Source organism: Artemia franciscana, chromosome 21, assembly GCF_032884065.1.
Source record: "Artemia franciscana chromosome 21, ASM3288406v1, whole genome shotgun sequence".
In the NCBI taxonomy this organism is placed as follows: Eukaryota; Metazoa; Arthropoda; class Branchiopoda; order Anostraca; family Artemiidae; genus Artemia; species Artemia franciscana.
In genome coordinates, this window is record NC_088883.1 from 23,546,827 (window position 1) to 23,560,779 (window position 13,953).

General features: G+C 34.7%; 1 long non-coding RNA gene across 1 annotated transcript; it reads left to right on the forward strand.

Annotated features, from left to right (window-relative positions):
- Positions 1-1,353: 1,353 nt before the first annotated feature.
- On the forward strand, positions 1,354-6,459 carry LOC136040795 (uncharacterized). Its single transcript, XR_010620885.1, has 2 exons — positions 1,354-1,666; positions 6,161-6,459. It is a non-coding gene; the product is annotated as an uncharacterized LOC136040795 (long non-coding RNA).
- Positions 6,460-13,953: the final 7,494 nt, after the last annotated feature.

Genomic DNA, 13,953 nt, shown 5'->3' on the forward strand with positions numbered 1-13,953 from the left:
TGTGATGTTTTAATGTCGCTCCTTACTTTCATTTAAAAAAACTTGTTTGTTTATTTAATTGCTAATAGAATCAATGTTATAGGGTCAGAATCTGTACAGCTAAGATACAGCCAGAAAGTTTGAAATATTATTCTTATATCCTTTTTGTTCAATGTCCTTGTCTTTTTTCAGTTTTTTTTTTTTTTTTTTTTTTTTTTTTTTTTTTTTTTTTTTTTTTTTTTTTTTTTTTTTTTTTTTTTTGTATATATTTTATAAAAGTGTTTTATTCTTGTTCTCTGTGGTCCATTACAAGCAAGGCTTCTTGGGCCTAGTAACTGATTTACTTTTGTAATAGTTTTTTTTTAAGTATCAATAAATTGATTTATTGCCAAACCTTGGGAATTATTCTTTGCCAAACCTTGTATTATCAGTTTTTTTTTTTTCAAGTTTCGATTTATTAAACAGTAAATATCAAAAACAAAAGGGTATGTAATCTTTAAAAACCTATGATTTCTATAATTATATATAGAATAACATAGAAATAATATAATATTTGTTATTATAAGCTAATATTACTGAGTATTATGTTATTTTTATTAAATTTTATGAATAGATTACTATAATTAATTCAGTGTAAATTAGTAAAATTAAAAATAAATTAAAATTATAAAAATACTCATTGATTTATACAATTACATATTAATTATTTTTTACAAACAATGTTATAATAAAAAATAAAATATAATATTATTAAGCAAATTAAACAATAATACAGAAAACTGTAGTTTCGATGTAAGCTACTTCACACAAATAAATAGAGGTTGGTTTTTTGTGTTGTTTGTGGGAATTTAAGAGTTGAATAATTCGGGATTCCACTAGCCTGATTGAGACAGCTGCTACTTCTGGTTTACTGGAAATAGCAATCTCTGTTTCTCTCCCTCTCTCTCCTCTCTCTCTCTCTCTCTCTCTCTCTCTCCCTCTCTCTCTCTCTCTCTCTCTCTCTCTCTCTCTCTCTCTCTCTCTCTCTCTCTCTCTCTCTCTCTCTCTCTCTCTCTCTCTCTCTCTCTTACCGTCTTGTTTCAAATGCCATACCCTTTTTTTATATTTTCATTTACTTAATTTGCAACTGAAGAGGCAGTATGGTCTAGTAAATCATTTATATATGAAACAGGAGTTTTCCTGCATTTTGTTTTCCATGTCTCGAGACAGAGTTTTCCCTCTGAGTAAGAATCTGTGTACAAGTATGTCTCTTAACTTAAAAATTATGTTTACCAAAAAGCCTAAAAACAGTTGTATAAAAAAATTTTACTCTTCATTATATATTCTTTCACAGCTGCACACTGGTTCTGACTCTTCGGGGATGAGATTAAAAGAGGAAGGGGTTGATATTGTTAAATGTGACTCTTTAGGCTACTGGTTTTCAGTTTTTCCGAGTGGGAGGGATAATCTATGAAGTTTTATTTAAGTTTAACTTGTTTTCCTTTCTTTTTAGGGATTAATAATGTCAATCTGTTTCAAAGAAGGTATAAAGATCAAACCTGAAGCCATTGATGACCTGATCAGAGGCACGGATTTTGATATTAGACAAATTATCAACAATCTTTCAGTTGTTGCAGCGAAGGAGAAAAATGTCTCATCAGAAGGTGCAAAAAAAGATGCCTCTGCTTCGAAAAAGGACGTTAGAATGGTAATGAATCGTTATCATTTTTGCTTTTCACTAATAATAATATAACAGGTCAAAATAGAGATGAAACCTTTTAACATTTTAACTGAGTATTATATTAAAAAAATTTAATTGAGTTTAACTGGGGATTATGGACAATGTGTATTCGTATGTGTAATGACATTGCTGAATAGCTCGATTTAACCGGTATTTGTGCATGAAAATAAAGTTCTTAAAAAAAAATCTTGCAAAAACTAAAAAAAGACTTTCCGAAAAGGGAGCATCTCAAAGCAAAGTGAAGAGCCATATTGAACTTAAGACAAAAAGAAACGAAGACCAGTAATAATTCAAGCTTAAAAGAACCTGAAATTTCTATAAACCCTAAAGAACCAAAGGCAGTAAAAATGTAATCTGATTCGTTAAGTTGGTTAAGTGGAACAACAGTATACGTCAAAAAAATTCTGGCTTTTCAAAATTCGTGGCCCAACAGCATAATTGAGTTTAACTGCTGATTATGGACAATGTGTATGTGTCTGAAATATTCAGTTAAAATTTTGTATTTGTTTCACTGTCTATTAAAGGTTTCATCCCTATTTTGAACTGTTATAATTTCGCCATGGAAAGGCAGTGTGGTTTTCGAAGTTATAATAAATAATAGTGCCTAGTTAATGCCTCTTTTATCTGGAGTTATTAGCAAGTATTGAAAGCCTCAGTTCATTCAGTTTCTAAACTTTAGTTTATAAATTTTATCTACCTCAACCGCTGATATTCTTACTTGTCTAGAATCTCTTTTATCTGGACTTCCTAGCAAGTGTTGAAAGGTTCAATTCATTCAGTTTCTAAACTTTAGTTTAGAAATGTTATCTACCTCAACTGCTGAGATTCTTACTTGTCTAGAATCTTATATGCACCAATGACCAACTAATAGATGTATATTTTAGGTAACCTATGCAATTCATCGTAGTTAGTTGCAATGACATTACTGAATAACACTATTCAACCGGTATTTGTATATGAAAATAAAGTTCTTTAAAAAAAAAAAATCTTGCAAAAACTATAAAGACCCGGTCTCAAATGACCGGGAATATCATTCTTAATGGGGTGGATGTACCCAAGGTAAAAAAATTTTTTTTTTGCTTCCCTTTCAACGAACCTAAATTATATACATATCACGTTGCGATATGTCACAAAAAATGTCATGAAAATAATGTTACATGTTAAAAAATTGTCGCACAAAGATAAAATCGTGACATGTTGAAAATGACGCAAAAAAAATCGATCAGCATCAACTGAGCACCAATAATGTCGTAAAAGCCGTAAAAGCTAAAATGTCTTTATACTGTCTTACTGTTGATATTTCTGGAGCTTTCGACAATATTGTGCACTCTCAGGCTCTATTTTCCCTTGCGTCTTCAGGTGTTAATCCTTCCGTATTAAGTTTATTGTCTTCTTGGTATTCAAAGTCTAAAATTCAAGTTACCTGGAATGGCCAAATATCTGACCCGGTAAAAATTAATAAGGGAGTTCGGCAAGGTGTCGTATTGTCTCCTAGTATATTTAAATGCGTGCTTGCATCGTGCCTGCGTCCCCTTAGAAGTTCTGTTTTTTACGGTAATACTGGTTTGTCTTCTATTGCATATGCAGATGACGTTCTTCTTGTTGCCCGGACTCGCCGTGGATTGCTTTCTAATTTTACTATATTAACCAATGAACTATCTAAGATTGGACTGTCAGTTAATGCGTCTAAATGCGAGTTTATTTGTTTTAATAGCCCTTATGCGGTCGCTCCATTTGTTACTGGGACTGCAGTTCTACCATGTTCTTCTTTAGTTAGTTGGCTTGGTCTGTGTTTCGGCCCAACACTTTCCGCTACCTGTTCATCCCTAGTGAATCAAGCCGTGAAAAACCTACGCGTCGCTTACGGAAAAATATCCCCAAATAAAAGCCTTTACAACCGCAACGGTTTGTGCATGATTTATAACGCTTATTGCGCCCCTGTGCTTTTGTTTTTATCAGGCATGGCTCATCTGTTTCGTAAGAAAGATCGACATACTCTACGTACGGCTTATTTCAGATATTGCAAATTCCTCCTCCGGCTTCCTAGATGGCACCGAAACAAAAAAATAATTGCTCGATTTGGTTTAGTAGATGTGCCTTCTCGGATTCGGTCTTCCAGTGATGATTTATGTAAAAAGACTGTCAACTTTATTCACGTTTATGACCCTCTGCAGCCTTTTTTCCATATAGATACTGGTTGATTAGTCCATATTGTCTTTTGTTAGTTTGAATTTTGTTTTTCTTCGCTGTTTATCGTATTTGTTTTTGTTTATTTATTTATATTTATTTATAATACTCCGTACTTTGTGTTTTTTATACTTTACGGGTAATAAAGTTCATTCATTCATTCATAACAGGTGAGTTACATAATTGTGAGAAACGTGTATTAAAAACTCGAGTTTTTAGAGAGAGCTTAAAGGAACTGGGCATGTGGTTGGAGTAGTCCATGATTTGTTGACAGCTTTTGGGATCAGGTAGGCTTTTTTATAGGCTTTATTTCAGATTCCTGAATTATTATTGTTTGGCAGATAGTGACAAGATGAAATATTAGCCAATTGTTGTTAATGAATTAATATATTAAATATAATTAATATTATTAATTATAAGCACTTTATTAAGAAACAAAGTGCTAGAAATCTATTGCAAATGAGATGAAAAAAAAACTTGCTCAGTGAAGCATCGAGGCCAATAAATTGTAAAGGATTGCCCGGGTACAGCTTCTTTGCCTGAAACAGGCGAGCTGGGGAATCCAAGATCGGCTCATCTTGAATTCAATTTTGTGCTTGGTCTTTACGCAATGTGGTAAATAGATACCTCTCATAGCTTATAGCAGAAATTATTTTCCAAATATGATGCATTAAAACCATATACCGGTGCTATTATAGTCCCGACAGAAAAAAATGTCAACGATTGATTTTATTATAGCTTATGCCCAACTACTTTTCAATAACACTTTGCTTTAGTATTTATTGTCTTTAACCATGATTATTTAATTTATTTTCTTCGTTGAGACATTTTAAATTTATTTGCGTTATATCGTTGACTAGAGTTTGAAGGTGCTTTTATGGCTGCTTTATAGATGGTGCTTTGCTACCTAATTTCGCACCTTGACAAAAATATAGACGGCGTTTCTTATCGCTAATATTCAAAATATGAATGCAAGATATTTGTCCTGCGGTGGTGCAATGGGCTTGACCTCAGCTTGGTAATACGGAACCCAAAGTTTGAACTCAGCTGGTGCAATACACTGCTGGGCAGACGCAAGGACCTTAGTAGTCAAGAAGTGTCATATACCCAATGCCTCTATACATCGCAATACTCTTGTGGTGACGCAATGGGTTTAATATAAGCTTCGCAACATGGAATTCAGAGTTCAATCTAAGATTTTGCAACATATTGCAGGGCTGACACAAGGACCTTAATTTCAGGAAATGTCATTAATCTAACATATATATGCATACGAGAGTCCTTTGGTGACCAATTGGGTTTAACCTCAGCCGGGTAATACGACACCTAGAGTTCGAACTCAACTGTACGAACACACTACAGGGCCGACACAAGGGCCTTAGTAGTCAAGAAGTGCTGTTGATCCAATACATACATACGTTGTCCAGTACATACATGTATACAAGTAACAAAGCAAACACTGCAAGGCCAACGCAAGGACCTTAACGGTCAAGAAGTTTCGTTAATCGAATACATACATATATACATACAAGAGCTCTGTTGTGACGCAGTGAGTTTGCTCTCATATTGGTAATATGGAACAAAAGTTCAAACTCAGCTGTAAGAATACACTGCAAGGCTGATGCAAAGACCTTAGTTGTCAAGAAGGGCTGTTAGTCAAAAAGGGTTGTGACGCTGTGAGTTTGATCTCATCATGGTAATATTGAACCCAGAGTTCGAATTCAGCTGTGTCAAAACTCTGCAGGGCTGACACCAGGACCTTAGTTGTCAAAAAGTCTTGCTATTCCAATACATACATGCACACAAGTAGCCAAGGAAAACAGAGCAGGGCCGACGCCAGGACCTTAATAGTCAAGAAGTGTCGCTAATTCAATATATATATATATATATATATATATATATATATATATATATATATATATATATATATATATATATATATATATATATATATATATAGCTGAAGCGTCGTTTCGACGCTCTGTGTGCCAGCAATAGCTCTGGAGGGATTTTATCAAGGCCGTATCCAGGGGGGCTAGGGGGTTTGAACCCCCCCCCCCCACGCCTCGAAATGTTTGTCCGGTTCGTAAAACTGGTAACAAAAATAAATATGAACAAATTTTTGATGCGTTAAAAGTTGTTTTTGGTTGTAGAAAATTCTGGATACGACCAGGGGTTCTGTGGGATTTTTTTCAGTATCTATCTCTTTATTATAGCCTTTAGTTGGGGGGAAAAGGGGTATTAAACTACATATGTTTATATTATCCTTTTTAGATAGCATTCGAATTGCTAGTCCAGCGTCATATCAGAAAACTAGAGGAGCCGTCCCTCAGATGTGTTGAGTAAGTCCATGAAGAACTGCAGCGCATCGTTCAGCATTGCGGCACTGAAATACAGACAGACATGATGCGATTCCCGGCGCTTCATGATAAAATTAAGGATGTTATTACAGCACTGTTGAGGAAGAGACTTCCCCCAACTAATGAGATGGTATGTTTTTGTGCCTTATTTGGTGTAACTTTTGGTGTCAGATTTGTAAAAAAAAACTCAATAAAATTTTTTGTTAAATTTGATGTATTGACTTTTTGTTATTTAGAAAAGCTGATATTCTTGGTAAATAAAATTTTTGAATGAAACTTCAGTCCAAGTTAGGGTCTGGCCGACCACCCCTGTTTTTAAGTAACTCCCTTCCTCTCTTCTGATCTCCTTCCCGTTCCCCTAACCTAATATTTTTTGAACCTTTGAAAATTATTTGGCTAGATGAATAAAGCTTTAAGAAATTAATCTGCAGCCCGAGCAAAGGTATTGTACAGTTTTTAACCTCATACTCCTATCCTACTGGCAAACTTTGAAGCTTTTTGTACCCTCACCCTTCCCCCTGAACAAAATCCTGGATCTGCCCTTGGTTGAGACACAAAGAAAAAGAGAATTTATATGTTAAAGATCTCGTGACTAAAAAGCTTTTAGCTTTTTTAATTCAATGTTTAAAAGATTTTACACAGGACAACCAAACCAGATGGAATTTAACTTTTCGCGCATTTTACTGGTTTACAATTACACACAGTAACTAATATGGTTTGAAACAGGTGGGTTTTTAAAAGGGACCCCCTTTTCTGGTTTCTTCTTCAGTAATAATGGATTATGTCAGACCCTCGTCCTCATGTGTGCGTAGTTAAACGTCAGCACTTGGGACCAGTCAGTGCTGCTTATAAAAGAGGTAGTAAAATGTGATTGGTCAATAAGGACTATATCGAGACATTGATGTTTATGTTATAGTTAATAAATTTTAGAAAAAAAATTTAAGCGTAGCAACACTGAATAGCATATACTAGAAAAACAGAAAAAGAAGGGGAGACAGTTGACATATTTCTAGCGTTTCTTAAATACTATTATTAATTATCAATGAAAGATTACATTTACTACTGGCATCGTTGCATACAGACTAAATTGAATTTAGGACTTAACAAAGCAGTTTCTGACAAAAAAAAGTAATGAACGAAAGAAAGTAGAACCATACTGTTTTTGCTGTTTTTTAGGTACCGTGGCGGATTTAATGACAACCCCTTTGGTAATGCCGAATTGCACTTACATTTATATGATAAATGTATTTTATGTTCTATTGAAATATTTTTTATATATGTTGGATATATTTTGAATATATTTTAAGTTTTTTCCATTTTCGAATGGTTGAAGGGAATATGTCAAATATTCACTGAATAATAAAGTACCAAGTACAATGAAAAGGAACTCAAATTGTTTAAATGGGTTAGATGGAAAGTTCATAACCATGTATATCTAAAAAAATAGGAAAATCGGTAATTCAATTTTGAATGAAAGCGATATCCGTATATAGTTATAATTTCTTGGTAGTAACGAGTGCCAATTAAAAAAAAGAAGCATGCTAAAAAAAATTTGCGAAAAACATAAAATTTGCTAAAACAAATCAGCTAAAACGTATAAAAAACTAAAAAAAAATTAGATAAAAATTAGCTAAAAAGATATGGCACCAAAGAGCTCAAGATGTAGCTTGCCTTTGAAGGTTTAGTTGTCTTTGGGGATCAACAGATCGGTAGTTGTTTGAATTTTTACTGACGGAATGCATATTTCAGTGAAAACTTTTTTTAGATGTGCATTAACAAATATACGTCCCTGGTGTGTTTTAATTTTTCTACACAAGTCTTGTTCAATGATAGATTCAAAGGCTATAACAATTTCATTGCGTCTCTTTGAACGCAATGAAATGGCATATGCATAGGGACTGCAAACACTGATTGCAAGTAAAATGTACCTGCATGCGTTATTATGATGTTAATGCATGCGTTATTATGATTTAATTCCGTCTATAGTTTAAACATCTGCTTGTAAAATATACAAGAGGGAAAAGGCGTTAGTTTTTCGAAAATGATTACCGCGAACTTATTGATTTCGATGAAGAGTGAAATTGTGGTCATTCTATAATTTCCACCGAACTATAAGTTCTAAGCCGCCTTTTTTTCAACTCCAGTAACTAGAGCAATTGTAGTGGGCTAACTTAAGCTTCCTGCTATACCGATATTTTCATTAACTCGTTGCAAAGCTTGAGCCATTTTGAACGTAAACGCGGTGTGAAGTGTCCGATGTCTAATAAAATTGTAACTCTTGCCATGGATTAAAGCTTCATTCCCACTACCATCAATTTGTAGGTGTTCATTTTCAGCGAAATGTGCCAAGAGTATTTTACTTTTCTCACGATATGATTGAGGCACTTGGTCTACAGTACTTGATGAAACTTCAGATAAATCTCCTTCTTGTTTTTGCGCTTTCAAAGTTTCGGAATTTTCAGAACTTGGTGGTCAATCAATGACATTTACCTTGAGCTATCTATCACTATAGAATTTATAGCTATCGACACGTTGAAGGACATTCTTAACCAAAATTAACTTTCAATCATCGAAAATTGTCTCGTTGTTAATATATTTATCAAGATTATCTTCAAAGTGCTCTTTTGATGTTAAAACGAGTTCAATTTGATTGGTGTTTCAGTTGATTGGCATCAACTTTTAAGGTTTATCTATCTAGATAATAGTCTTTGCAATTCCCAAGATTATTGACAGTAACGGTAAAAAGAACTATCACCTACTTGAACAAGCAGTTTCCTGTGAAAATCTTTTCCTTTTTTTTTGCAAGCTGGGGTACGTCCATGTGAGTGATGTTGCTTTGTCTGTTTCTTAATTACTTCTGACAGTTGAATATTGCGTTCACTTAAGTTTAAACAAATCTCAGATTGAAGATCAATGAATTCATTGTTAATACAATGTTTGAGTATAGTCTTCCTAAGTCGTGGTTTTGAATTACCTATGACATAAAATAACTGTCTATTTTCATTTAGTTTTCAGTGTCATGATAGCTACTAATGATATTTATCACTATTAACGTGTAGATATACGGTAATATTCTTGTAAAAAATGTCTGTGACCATACTTAACTCTTCGTACATGTTTTGATTGAGATCCTGTAGAATGTAACCATATGGTTTATCCGTAGATTGACTACATACTGGGAGTAGAAGTTTCGGTTTACCGGTTATATTTCCTTGTTTAAAGGTATAAGAGAACTTGAATCGCGAACAGCCCTACAGATGATATTGTTAGTAAAATTCAAGGCAAGTAATCTCATACATTTGCTCTTATGAAAAAGATTGTGGAGACCAACGGCTAAGGAAATTTTATGAGGATTAGACCGGACGATGAATAATAGTAGTGTCTCCAGAGACCATTCTTAAATGGATTCAGCTAAATCATCAGTAATTAACCACAGATTTTGTGCAGTAATATTAAATAAGTCAAGTTCCCTTATGCATTTTATATCTGGTGCAATAGTCTTTTTTTTTCATAGGACTCTTGCCGCAAACTATAGCAATAATAGATATTGTTAGGATTTTTAAAAACATTTTATCATGATTTTGAATTATTTTCGTTAGTGTTGTTTTTCCAGACTTTGAAGGTGCGGAAAGTAATGATCTGAATGGTGTTTAAAATTGATACTTATCCCCCAATGTCAAAATACAACTAACAGAATCTAAATTCAATCTGTTGGATAAATCCTAAAAATCAAAATCCATATTTTTTTTTTAATTTTAATAAATGCATTACATATTTACATGAAATAGACCCTTGAACATATTTAAATTGACATTAAAAAACACTAGGGAATAAAAAAGTACTTGAGGTTGCCGCTATTCGGATGGGTTGGGTCGGCCTGAAGGTGCGGCACCCATTGCGGGTTAAGGCGAGGACCTACTACGGGGTAAAAAACATAAAATAGTATAATATTTACCGCTTTTTAAAACACTAATTCAGTTTTGGCAAACAAATATAAATAAACAAAAACATGTAAAAAAACAATAAAAAATACTGCTGAGCTAGAGACTGTCGGGGGTTGAGACTGAGAAAATATGAGAACTGAATTATTTTTTATACAGTTCCTATAAATACTCTTGTCAAAATTTTCCTTGATATCGTCGTTGTCTGTGTACAAACAGTACACCTTCAGACCTCCAAACATACCCTTAAATACAAAGTAGCTCCTGGTCTCGGGTTTTCAAAATAGCAACTTATTTGGGGCCTGTTGCTTCTCTAGCTCAAGGTAAACAGGCTTGTTCTAGTTGATCTAGTCCATTCAAGAGCTAATGTGCTTAAAATTTTCCAAATCATTCAACAGATTATCCGTTTTAAATTTAAACAATAAGGAATCTGTATCCCCATAATAAACTTGAACTTATCCGTCCCCTGGCCCTCGGAGCTTGCAAACATTGTAATACAAATTCAACATTAATTTTTATACTTCTAATATAGCATTGCAGGTGGCAATATTTTACGCTTCTTGTTTTCTATCTAAAAGGACCATATTGGAGTCTAAGGTCGAGAATAGAGTAAAATTCGGATCTGCAATAATTCAGGCACAGTCTCTTGGGTCGGTCACAACGTTACAATAACTCCTATTCCCCACAGTCTTACATATCCCACCGGAGGCTGAATTTCAAATGACTTTAAAGATATGTTTTTCAATCTTTGAGATAAGATAAGATATTTATTTCAAAAAAATCACTATCACAAGCCCTCAAAGGGCCGAATTCGGACTTCGGAGTCGACTAATAAAATAAACAAAGCAAAAAACACTAATAATAGTGGATAATCAAATTATGAGTAAAAAAAAAATGTAAGTCAGAAAAAAAGGGAAGGGGACAAAAAAAGTCTAATAACACAGAAAAGAACAAGAAATAAACATATATATCTACAAATTAAAAGGGACACTAAAAAAAGTCCAAAAACTCGCAAAAAAAGAACGAAGCATAAAACACACGAAAAATACATATGAATTAAAAGGGAAACTAAACCAAAACAGCGGGGGGCAAGCAAATTAGTGTAATGACCTAAAGCACCTCACATGAAAAAGAAAAAAAAGGGGGGGGGAGGAGAAACTAGTTGGCTATTTTATTTATTTTTTATGTGATGAAGGGGACAAAGGTTTTTTTCATATCTGGAAGTAACGTAGCGAATGGGGGACAAAACTGGGATAGGCTCAGAAACAGCTCGAGGCTATCGTAATCTGGATGGTGAGTGACGTTTGGGGAAAATACTTGCCGTCCGAGGGTTCGTTATTGCATTTTTTGAAAAACGGAGGCACAACGATGACCTCCTTCGCTCAAGGGTTTCCAAACTAGCTTTTTTTAGGAGCAGAGAGTAAGGCACCTTGCCTTCTTTGAAAATTATTCGCAAGGCTCTTTTTTGGATTGACTCAATTTTGTCTGATTCTTCACGGGAGATGCCAGGGTGCCAAACTGGACAAGCATATTCAAGATGCGGACGGACGAAAGACGTGTACAACCTTAAGGAGTGAGAAGGGGGACGCTATATTTACTTAGGAGCTTAAGGAGGGCGATAGACGCATTAGCTTTATGGATGATATCTTTAACGTGGATATCCCACTTTAAATTTGAAGAAATTGTGACTCCAAGTAATTTAACCGAGGATGCATTAATTTCAGGAGGGATAGGGTTAAGAAAACAGGGCGAGGATTTGAGGAAACAAATCGGCATTATCATGGACTTAGAGGGGTTTACGGTCATATCTAGGTCCAAAGCCTCACTTCCAATTTCATTGAGAACACTCATAGGGTCGCTTATTAAATTTCTGAAGCAACTTTCAACAATCGTTAGGTCATCAACAAATTTCCAACGGTCAGGAACTTCCTTCGCAAGGCTGTTAACCATGACTGAAAAAAGGAGGGGGCCTAGGAGAGTTCCTTGGGGTATGCCATTGTAGATAGGAAGAGGATATGAGTAATGGTTCTGGTATTTAACCACCTGTGATCTATTTGTTAAAAATGAGGCAACCAATTTTACCAGTAAGGGATCGATATTGAACTCGCTTTCTAGTTTCTCAATTAAAATATTGTGGTTAACAAGGTCAAAGGCTTTCTGAAGGTCAATAGAAATTAAGTTTAGCCAGGAATTAGGTTTTTCGAGGATTTTCCCGATGTGGTCAATAAGAGAAACGAGGTAGTGGGAAGTAGAAGTTGATTTTAGGTTTCCAAATTGTTTCAGGTCAGTAAGAGGTAGGATTTTTTCCTTTAGCAAATCTGCAAGGAATCTTTCATACAATTTTGAAAAAATAGGAGTAAGCGTAATAGGTCGAACGCCATCAAAGCCAGGCTTTCCGTTTCTCTTTTTCAAAGGGGTAATGAAACCCTGTTTCTAAATTGTTGGAATTTGCCCAAACTTAGTAATTTCGCTAAACAGGACAGACAAGGGCTTAGACAGGAAGTCACCGAAGGCTCTAATAAGAGGAAATGGGATATCCAAAGGACAAACACTTGTCTTTCTTAGTTTATCAATTCTTCTGTCAATCTCAGACGGGGAAACAGTCGGGAAAAAGGAGGATGAGGCTCCTGTTGATAATTGGATTGGCAATGCTGGAAGGCTCTGAAAAATGGAAGCGAGAAATTTATTTAGACTATTTGCAGTAACATCAGGGGGCTCTGATAAGTTGAAATTAAGCTGGTCAAGACTCCTGCCACATAGCTTTTTAACCTGGGAATACCAGTTTTTTGGCTTATTAGTGAACAATTCTTCGATCTTATTTTTGTAGTATGATCGTGCCAATTTACGAATTTCTCTTTTAATTGATTTTCTTAATATATTGGCCGGATCGAGTTTACCATTCTTAATCAGCTTCAATTTGGTTCTAATTAGTGTTTATATTGTTTGATTAATAAAGGGTTTGTCACTTGAGCACCTTTTTAACCTTTTTTCTGGGAAACAAATTTGATATTTATCAATTAGCTTTTTATGAAACGTGGCTGTTTTCTCATCAAGGTTTTGTAAACTATAAATGTCGGACCAATCTTCAGTACTCAGCCACATACCAAAAGGAAGAAGAACAGAATTTTGAAGAGGGCGCTAAGTGCTATAAGTCTTTGAGAAAGTATGCTTAAAATTTGAGGAGGGGGACAAAAGAATGGAAAGATGATAACTCCCAACTAATGGGGGCAAAGTTGAGGGAGGGCTGTAAAAATTATACATATTAGTTAAAATAACATCGAGAGAGGTATTTCCCCGAGTCGTTGGTGTTTTAACAATTTGCTTTACTTTAAGTGAAGCACAAAAGTAATCCATTTTAAGGTCGTTGGCATCGCAAATTAAAAAAAGGCCAGCATTGGGATACTTAGAAATAACAAAATCAGCACTTGCCTGTAATTGCTGGATAAAAGTACGTTTTGACTTGATATTTTGATTTGGGGAGTAAAAGAAAACAGCTATTGCAATAATACTAAATGGACGAGGCAGTACTTTTGGTCTAACACTTAGCCAGAGGATTTCATCATACTCGGATAAGTTAGGGACTTGAATAACCTTTGGGTAAAGGTGACTCTTAGTAAAAAATAGAACTCCGCCACCTTTTTTCCCCAGTGGGTGGTCTGAAGGACGGAGTTTAATAAACTCTGAATGATGTGTCAGGTGTAGGGACCCTGGGTCATGGGATTGAACTTCAGTAACAGCTATAATATCCATCAAATGTGATTCTGAA